The 9,969-nt window shown below is 41.4% G+C and overlaps 1 long non-coding RNA gene across 1 annotated transcript in view; it reads right to left on the bottom strand.

Annotated features, from left to right (window-relative positions):
- Positions 1 to 300: 300 nt before the first annotated feature.
- Positions 301 to 9,969, bottom strand: part of LOC102494518 (uncharacterized) — a 19,347-nt gene continuing 9,678 nt past the window's right edge. The window contains exon 3 of the long non-coding RNA XR_001370851.2: positions 301 to 476. This is a non-coding gene — a long non-coding RNA (uncharacterized LOC102494518). The remainder of the gene's footprint in view (positions 477 to 9,969) is intronic.

Raw genomic sequence — 9,969 nt, 5'->3', positions numbered from 1 at the left:
TTAAACTAAGTTGCTGTAATGCTAACTCACAATTATGAAAAGCTTTCTATTGAAACGGTTTTCTAGAAAACGGTCTTTACACATGAAAAAATATAGTACATTTGAAAAATAATTGAAGATTCTTAAATCTTTGGAAATAAAATGATTTAATTGGTCTGGGAAAGAAGAGTCTCCATTAAAAATATCTTCATTGCCTGCATGTAACTATTTAGTAATTTGCAATCATCCAGGCAAGGCTAGGCTAAAGCTTGGTTTCATTCTATATGAAAAGGTTTTACTATAAATATGAGAGGTTTAAATAGCTCATAAGAGAATATTTACCTAATTAAGAGGACAAACCGTTTTTAAGCAGCTGGGGGAAAATCAGTTTATTGAAACGCAGTGTGAAAGTGAAGAATGAGTTGTAGCTGGTTCTACTGCCAGGCTTTTCGCAGAGATACAGGAGCCGCTGGGAGGTTGGTATGCTTTGTGGGTTGCTATGAAGTAAATGAACAAGAAACAGTTTACCGGCCACATTTAGAACTGTATGACTTGCATATACAATAAGTCAGAGTGGCAGGCACCATTGCTACCCTGCCCCCCACTTCAGTCCACCAGTAGACTCCAAATTATGCCTGTTTACTTCTTTTGGAGTCTCTCTGTTGACATTTGTTCTGCTAGTTGTTCATCTCGTCTGTCACCTGCAAGCACTCGCTGGCAGTTGGTCAGATCAGGTGTTGAGGGTTAAAGACATCCTTATTGCCTGTAGCTGCCCATCTCCTCCTGCCTCTGCCTTTCGGCATCATCGTGGAAAGTCTAAGATTAGATGAATTAATTACGCACACCCCTCCTTTACTTTTACTAAAGCAAGACTCAGCTGGGAAGCTTAGTTCCAGTGCCATATGAGTTTACCAGTAATAAGAATCCATTCCTTTTAAAGTATCTGAGACTAGACCCAGCTGCTGTGCTGGGCTGCAAAAATGCTACACGCCACAAGTTGGGACCACGTGGGAGGCCCTGGTTTGATGGGGCCCGATCTAAGGACCGAGTGTGGGCAACCTGTGCCTGTAATGCCAGTGACTTGGGGACATGGAAACAGGAAGTTCATGAGCTTGAGGCTGGCATAGGAGGTGGCGTGAGCCTGTCATTTTAAATGGAGACCGCGAGACCATATCGTAGGGGGAGAAAAACAAAAAACCCTCAGGTATTTTCCTTTTTAGACCCAGTTGCCGAGACAAGGTTTTCCAGTACTTGTTGACTATTTCGGGGTCAGAGTTGGCCCTTCTCTGCTGTGTACCCCTGTATTTACAGCCTCATTCACAATAACCAAAAGGTGGGAATAACGCACGTGCCCATCAGCAGATGAAACAAATTTCATTTTAGCCAAACAAAATTCAGTATGCACATATAATGGAATATTATTCGACTGTAGAAAGGAATGAAATTCTGATACCTACGGCAACATGAATGAATCTTGAAAATACTATGCTAAGTGAAGTACGCCAGACACAAAATGATTGTATATTTGTATTTTTCCTCTTGTGTAAGGGACCTGGAATAGGTAAAGTTATAGAGATAGCAAGTGGAATAGAGGTTGCCAGGTACTAGGGGGAGGGAAGAATGGGGAGATAGGTTTTAATGGGTACAGAGTTTCTGTTTGGGAGGATAAAAAAAAAAAAGTTCTGGAAATGAAAAGCAATGATGGTTGTATGAGATTATGAATACATATAATGATACTATATGGTTAAAGTTGTTAAAATGGTAAAATTTAATTGTATGTCTTTTTTTTTTTTTTTGAGAGGTTTTTGCTATAGGGTGTGTGTACCCACCAGAAAGAGAGGGAGAGAGAGAGACAGACAGACAGACAGACAGAAAGTGAGAAATCACCCCGTAGGGGGGATGGTCACACCGCAATCCCTTTTCCTCCATTCTACTCTCGGGATCTTGGGCACACACACACACAAGCACCTGGTGTGAGTTTAAGCCACCAGGTTCAGGACTCAAACCGCAGTCGACTAAATGGGAGTCCAGCAACATAGCCATTACACCAACTGCTGGTCCCTTAATCGCATACCTTATGACAGTGAAACAATCTCATGTTGAAGCTTTATCCCACCCAATCTATTTGCTCCCTTTCATCCACTCCAGACAGGTATGGAGGTAAGTAATACTATTTTTCTCATCCTTTATTGCAATATAAATGGAGATTTCCCTAGGTCATTTTATGGAGATCAGAATTTTCTTAGTTTGTTAACTGACTTGCATTTAAGAGGAAACTATTCAAAAGCAGTAGCTCTCTGGAGGGGGAAAAAGAATTTTAATATTTAGATGAATCGGTAGTTGATTAATATCCTTAGACCGTGTAAGCACAGAAAGGCAGCCTGTCATGCATCTCACAATGTCATCTAGAAGTCAAGGAGAAAATGTGCATTTACTCCTGCCACTTTTCTTAGACCTTAACACATTTCATTCACTTTTGCCATCTTTAGTACTTGAGGAAAACTTCGATTTTCACGGAAGAGAAATGGTGTAAGCTGTCTCATTTAGTACTCTTATTGGAAGTACATGAGATGCTAAAGTTCTCCAGTTCCCTAGCCTGCGTAAGCACATTAAGGAGCGTTCTGTCTGTCTTACCTAAACTTGGCCCTAGATCTCATAAATGCACAGTCATTGCTGCCCTCTAAGTGCTGATTTTATTTAGTTACTTATTTTTGCTTCTGGGATGTTCGATGTTGAGTTTAGTTGGATTATTTTACCAAAAGATAGGGCAAGATTTTCATTAAGTGATGGGATATAAAGCTTAAGACCGCGGGTGTAAAGCATATAATTGGGAATACTGACAATATCAGATACAAATTCTCATGGGGAGATATAGTTAAGTTGATATACAAAGAGTTATGGGGAAATTACATGCCACCCACTACCATAAAGTGCGTGCTATCTACTCCCGAACTCTGGGGGAGTGAGCGTGAAGTTCCAAGGGTGTGAGAGTAATTTGAGTTTGTGTGAGTATTGCTATAAATATATATTGCTGTATATATAAACCACTTGATAGTCCTCTCCTACGTGAACTTTCATAACATGCCTGGTCATTTTTGTGGCCTACAAGTTTCTCTAGAGGTCAGATTGTTACCAAGTGATATCAAAAGATACTGAGAGTCACGGTCTCTATAATCCGAGAGAGACTGCAAGAATTATGACCGTGTGTTTAAGAATGTTCTTTATTGACTTTTGACCTACTCAAAAGAAAATAGCATCCCATTCGTTTTTGTCCACCCTCCTTGTGTTCCAGAGCCCTGATTTGATATAATTTATCATTTTCCGAACTTCCATCTAGCACTTTATACTTTTAGGACTCTTGTCCTTTGTCCCCTGCGTGTCCCCTTTACTTGAGTGTAGGGATGATGGCTGATTTAACTTAGGGTCTCTCCTGGTGCCTACATGGCCAATGCTCATTGGATGGCTGGATGGCTCAGTGGTTGGATGTCTGGATTTCCAGGTTGAATGTGCCATTTTCACTTAGGATCTTCCCTTGGGCACTCAGTCAGTATACCTTTCACTGAATTTAATCTCTGAAGTATGGGTCATGTTAGAGACATTTTTGTGCTTCCGCAGTTTTCTTTTTTGGTCTTTTCCTCCATACAATGGGGAACTATCTAGTAAATATTTAATTAAACAAACTAAAACAAAGGTATGAATCATCTTCAATGTAAACCTAGCTTTTCATTTATTGCTACTTTAAAGAAATGGAAGTTCCCCGGAGAATACATAGACTTTTTTTCATGTCTATTAGATTGTTAATTGACTCAGAAAATTTGAACAAGTAGCTTCTATTTTTATCCCCTAAAAGTATGGCTCTTAATTATGTTTGTTTTTGCTTGTGCATTGGAATCAGTTTAGGAATTACAAATGAGAATTTTTTGAAAAGGTAAATTTTTAGAGATTTCTGGTTGTTTTAAATACCTTTTATAGTAAACTTCTAGAAGGGAGATATTAAAGGACTAAATCCACTCTTCCCTCAACTATGTCTTGCTTAGATGTTTGAGGACCAGCTGAGAGCCGGTTCTGTTAGACTACAGGGCAGAGTTGTTCAGTGCTGAGCTAAGCCATGGGGAAAGGGTCGAAGAGCACGTCTTGGAAGGACCTGGAGGAGAATGACCTCAGCCCTTTGCAGGTTAAAGCCTTCCTGATAAGAGAAGAATGCCCTGAGGCTTGTAGGGCTGTGTGTTCCGGTGGGGTATTTGTGGCTCTCATCCATTAGGTCTGGTATAGGATCTGGGAATCTTTATGTGGTCAGATGTTTTAGGTGAACGATATGATTAAGTTGGGAACTGGGACTTGGGGCGTTGGTCTCTTGGTAATCTATCCTTTTACGATTTTTGATCTAATGACTTGAAAGAAGTGAAGTGAGAGGAGTCCTTAGGAGATAAGAGGGCTCCTATTAGGAACTAGGGCAGACCTGAAGGGTTCAGGCGTAGAAGGTTTTTACCATTCTATTCTTTGGAGAAAAACGATAGCCAGTCACTGGCAGTTTTACGTACACGGGAAGACACTCGACCACAAGTCAGATGTCAGATACGGGAATGGAGATGGCCATTTTTGAGCACCCACCATTCTCCGTGTACTTCCATATCAATATATATTCCACCCATATGTATAGTCCATCTATCCGTTAAGATCATTTTGGATGGTAGCTATTTGTTTTTCTACAGGTGTTTCCAGTGGCACAGCAGAAGTGGGCACATACCAAGTATCCTATACATGTTTGTTGAGTGAATCAAAGAGAAGATAGGCTCAAAAAGGTTGGAAAGCTTGACTGAGGCCACCTCGACTGGTTGCAGAACTTTTCTCAGCTGTATCACTCTGCTTCTCAAGAGTTCGCGTTGATTATCTTATTTATGCCTGCAGACTTGCTGCCGTGTCTATTCGTATCCCCAGATAGCTGAATACTAATTAACTGAATTAATGAACTGAATGCCTTCTCTGTGCTCAAACTGTTTATTGTCCAGAAACCCAGCATTTAGTTCTGAAATGATAACAATATGTTAGACATCTCCTGTGAGGGAGACTCTCCTAGGCTGTTTACTCTAGTAGCAATTTAAGCTTAGAATGAGAGAAACTGGAGCCTAAAAGTATACTTCCTAAGAAATTCAATATAGTGAATGGGAAAAATGGGAAGCGGTTGGTTAAAAAATGGCGGTGACGTTTGACTTGTTCAGACACTTTAAAAACTCGCTGAAGAGTCCTTTCAGGGGTCACGGGGCTTTGCTCATCCTCCATGGTTTTCATTAAGTTCGTTTATGTGGCGTAAGGTGCTGTCCCTGTGATTCGCACCTGGAGGAGCAGACCCTCCATCTGTAAGCCTAACCTTTTCGCTCCTTTTAAGGTTAATATCCGTGGTGGTTGGGTTGTACCAGAGCAGCCACAGGATGGGATGAGCGCAGAGCCGACTGGAGCATGTCTCATCTCGGAGAACTCGAAGAGCAGCTCCTGCGGTTAATTAAAGGCGACCTCGGGCTTCAGAGGAGGAGCCCTGCACTTCCCCAGACGGCCCAGGCTAAACCTGGGTAGCTGGCAACCCTAAATGCTTCCTTTGTTAGAAATCATTTAGCTCTCTGCTCCATCTTTAGAAAGTGAGTTCACTGGAGGTGAGGTAAGGACAGGGCTGGAGAGTGGGGCCAGACTTGCATGCCTGCCTTGTGTGTGTGTGTGTGGACAGGGAGAGTGGCGGTGTAGCCCCCAGGCTGGCGTTCCCTAAGGCAGTTTCCTGCAGCTTCACTGAAGTACCCCTCTGTCCAGGCGGAGCAGGGTGCTTCTCTGGAGATTGTGTTTCCACGGAATGGCGGAATGGCGAGGGCTGTGAGAGCCAGTCTCTGGTTTCTGCCCTGCCTCAGGAGGGAGGCAGTACGTGTGAGGTGGCCTTGAACGGGCAGCACGCCAAAGGAGTGCTCCTTAGTGCTGGGCTGCTTGGATGACCCCTTTTCTCTGCCACTGGGGACCGGGGGACCTTTGTTTTATTCCAGTTTTCAGGGCTTGCTGGTTGGGGAGCCTCACACCTCTTGATGCAGATTGCCGTAGTGTTGAACCGATGGTCAAGATCATTTAGAAACTGACTCTCTACTTCAAGGTGCAGAGAGACAGTCGTAAGAATCTATTTCCAAGGGAATACGTTTTAGTTGAGGATTAGAGTGCTTTATTTGCTTATATTTTAATTGCTTACATCTTCTTCTCTGTAACCTCATACTGCCATTTTACTGCCATCACCTAAAAGCAGAGATACACTTTATTTAGATAAGGGATACCAAAACTTGCCTATGTACATGTACTCATTTTCAAGGAAATTAGTATATAACCAATAGTTTTGAGTATGTTAGAAAGTGAGCTTATGAAAAAAGCTTTTTTAAAGGGAAGTTTAGAGGAAAAAAACATGGGTAATAGTTTTTAAAGCCTGTATTTCATTTCCGGCTTTCTTTTGTAATCAATACCTTACTTTACTATAAATTTCATTAATGAAGAAACAGTTACTTGCAGATTTATTTGATTTTTGGACATATTTTAACTTTTCTATGTGACTTACTGACTTGTAGCTGTAATTAGAACTTTTTTTTTAATTGCCAGAGGAGTTGTGTGCTAGCCAGAGAAAGACAGAGAAAGGGGAAAGCAGCCCTCGTGTGGCGTAGTCACATGCAATCCCTATTGGGTTTTGGGCATGTATGCATACGGCCCAGCATGCTTTTTTTATGCCACTGGGCCAGGATTTGAATCAGGGTCAGCCATGTGGGTTCTGGTTCCCTTACCCACTAGGCTAGAAGCTAGCCTACTTCTATGAGGCTAGCCTGCTATGAATAGATCTTAATGACCTGTTGCAATCTGAGAATTCTGAAACAGCGTTTTATCATTTGCTCGTTATATTCAATATAAACATAGAAACAATGTCATTTCCTATTTATGTTTCGCTTTCTGATTCTCTTAAATTAGTACAGTGTCCTCGGGAGTTTGTTCGTACCTATTAGGGCATAGTATTGGGTTGTTGGAAAGTCATCATGCATTTTTTTCTTGTCTTCGGACTAAAAATTCATCATGACTTTTCCAACAACCCAATTGTTAGCTAAAAAGGGAAAGTGAATTTAACTAAATATTTCTTATAGGTTATGTTAGTTTCATTTGGGTTCACTTTTGGACCTCATGTGTTTGCCATCAGCTTTCTAGTTTTGCTTGTTTTTCATCCTTGCTTTTATGAGGAGCAGAGCAGTCGGAGTGAGGGAGGAGAATGAGCGAGGGCTTGGGAAGGGTGAGCCACCAGCAAAGCTGAGTGAGTTTATTCCCATTGTATTGCCCAGGGATGGCAAGTTTTCCAAATTCTAGTTTCCACTGAGTCATCTGTGAGTTCAGTAGAGGGACAATTCAACTACCCACGGTCAGATGTTCTTGGCAGGATAATGAACTGTTTTAATCTATTTTTAACACAGATTGGTATATTTGTATATCTTCAGTAGATTTCAGTTTTAGCCAAGAAGTGTCTTTCAGAACACTTTTTATGACAAGGCATAGCATGAGTTTCTAGAAAGTTTAATTGCAAGGTGTGTTAGATGGAAAAGGGAAAATTGTTTAGGGAAACCATTTTTCTTGGGTATTCTTAGGGCTTTGTGTACAGACAATAGCAGATTATCACACATGGGTGTCATGTTTGAGAGCTGTGTGAAACTACTCACTTAGAGTCAATCTATTTGGTGAGAAGGTAAATCCTTAAAGTGTCATTTATAGTCATGACAGTTTTCTATGCAAAAGCGCATTATGACTTTTTCGACATCCCCATATTTTTATTATCCTGTTGCTTTACTCCGTGACTGTCGAATGATATTTTTATTTTTTATTTTAGGTTTTGCTCTAAGGCATGGATGCTTGATGGAAAGATAGAGAAAGTGAGAAAGCACCCCCCGAGGCATGGGTACATTATAATCCCTTCTCTGCTCTGTGAGAATTTTGGTCTTATACTCATCTACTCCCTGCATGGTTTTAAGCTGCTGGGTCCAGGACTTCAACTGTAAAGCAGTCATTTGGGATCCAGCCGCCTTAAACACCACACCACCAGCTGGCCCCTGATGTATTTCTTAATGGGAAGATAATTATTTCTAAAAATTTCTCAATCACTGTAAATGTATATGTGAATATTAGCCATGAGCTATGTTGTGGTTTGGCCATTGACCTTCAATTCCTTATTAAGTGACAGCGTTTGCAGCTCATCCCTGACGACAATCTTGAGCCGTTTATCTTAGTAAGATAGCATAGCCGTAGACAGGTACAATATAAATAGGGCTGACCTGAAGCACAGTGGTTAAATTCTATGCATAGGGAAGTAGAGCCTACCTGGTCTAACATGGTTCAAATCCTGGTCCCCGGGTCTTGACAAAGACACTGAATGTGTGTACGTGTGTGTCCAAAATCCGGATGGGATAGAGAAATGGAGGAAGGAAGATTGTAGTGTAACCATGCCCCATCGGGGGCATATCACTCTGTTTCTCTAGAATGAGCACATGTGGCCTCTGGCAATAGAAGAAGAAGAAGAAATAATATATATAACAAGCATTTTTGGGGAAAAAACCATGTCTGAATGCCAGGTTGTACTTAGTTATTACAAGTGCTACTTCGGCCAGTATTTTCCTTCCTCTCTGCCTCCTTCAAGAGAGGCCGTCCCTTTTTAAGTAGATATATGACAGCTCTGCTTCCTCTCCTAAGTCTAGGATCAAAGGAAAGTTGTAATAAAAGAGAGTCACTCCTCCCATTCCTTCTCGTTTTGTGAATGTTGTTCTAGCTGTGTTTAAGAGGGATTGGGCCTTGACATTAGTGGGTGAAACCATGGGGCTCCCACGACCTGCCTTTCATCTTGGGGTCACCTCCTCAGACCACGTTCTTCATCTCTGTAATGGTGTAAAATGTCGCTGCTGGCGAGAAGTGTGTTGCAGGTGAAGACCTGGAAGTATTTCTAGAAAGCTTAGCCACTGTCCCTGTCATCTGGGTGCTCATTTCATTAAAACCACGCAGACCATTCAGCAGAGGTGTCAACGAATAGTGTAGTTCTCTTTATTTTAGAAGCTCTTAACTCTCACCAAGTTCTTGTAAATTGGAAAACGTTCCCCAAAAAAGCAAAAGAGAAGAAACACAAAACTTGAGTTTCAGCTGCTTGTTTACTGGCAGGTTGTTGTGCTAGACATAAACACAGTGGAATAGCAAGGGTTATAGGGATTGGAGTGTGAATGAGCCAGTGTTAGACCTTACTGCGGGATAAAAAATAACATTCACTTCTTCTTTTCTTTCTTCTCTCTCTCTCTCTTTTTAAACCAGGCAGTCAGTGCAGGCTAACTGATGGAAATTAAAGGTCAATTTCTTCAGTATGCCACCTCAGTGCGCGCCTTGAGCCATGTTAATAATGGCAATCCCATTATTTTCTTGCAGCGGGCAGGAAATGCTGTCTACACCCATTAGATTTGTTTGAGTGGCCCCTGGCTGCAAAAGAAGAAAACTTAATTTTCTGACTTGCAGGGAGGAAAAAGAAGTCACACAGTGCCATATCGAAGTTGGTCCTCGGGCTGGAATGAGAACAGTGTCATTTTTAAAAACTTGAAATGTTTAATCTCGATTATCAGGACATTTGGCTCTTAGCCACACTGAAGTCATGAATGGACTTTTATGCAAGTTCGGTGTGTAGAAAACCTTCTTAGTAGTTAGACCTGGCTCAGTTCTGGCCTCTCACCACATGTGTGCAAACTGCCCAGGGCTCACGTCTCCCACTGGCTGCTGGAAACTTGCTTCAAGGAAGACTTTGTCACAGTGTTTTCTCAGAAAGATTAGTTTGTTTTTTCAAAAGCAACGTGCACGTTGAAGAAAATATGTATATATTCATTAAGGCAATTAGTTTGTGGTTTCAATAACAAGAAGAAAAAATGGTGTAAGTTAATGCTACAGAGAGAAAAGAATGATTATTTGAACCGC

The sequence above is a fragment of the Tupaia chinensis genome, unplaced genomic scaffold (genome assembly GCF_000334495.1).
Source record: "Tupaia chinensis unplaced genomic scaffold, TupChi_1.0 Scaffold000430_1, whole genome shotgun sequence".
Classification (NCBI taxonomy): domain Eukaryota; kingdom Metazoa; phylum Chordata; class Mammalia; order Scandentia; family Tupaiidae; genus Tupaia; species Tupaia belangeri.
Note: the sequence above shows the minus strand (reverse complement) of the source record. Positions and strands in the feature narration are given on the sequence as shown.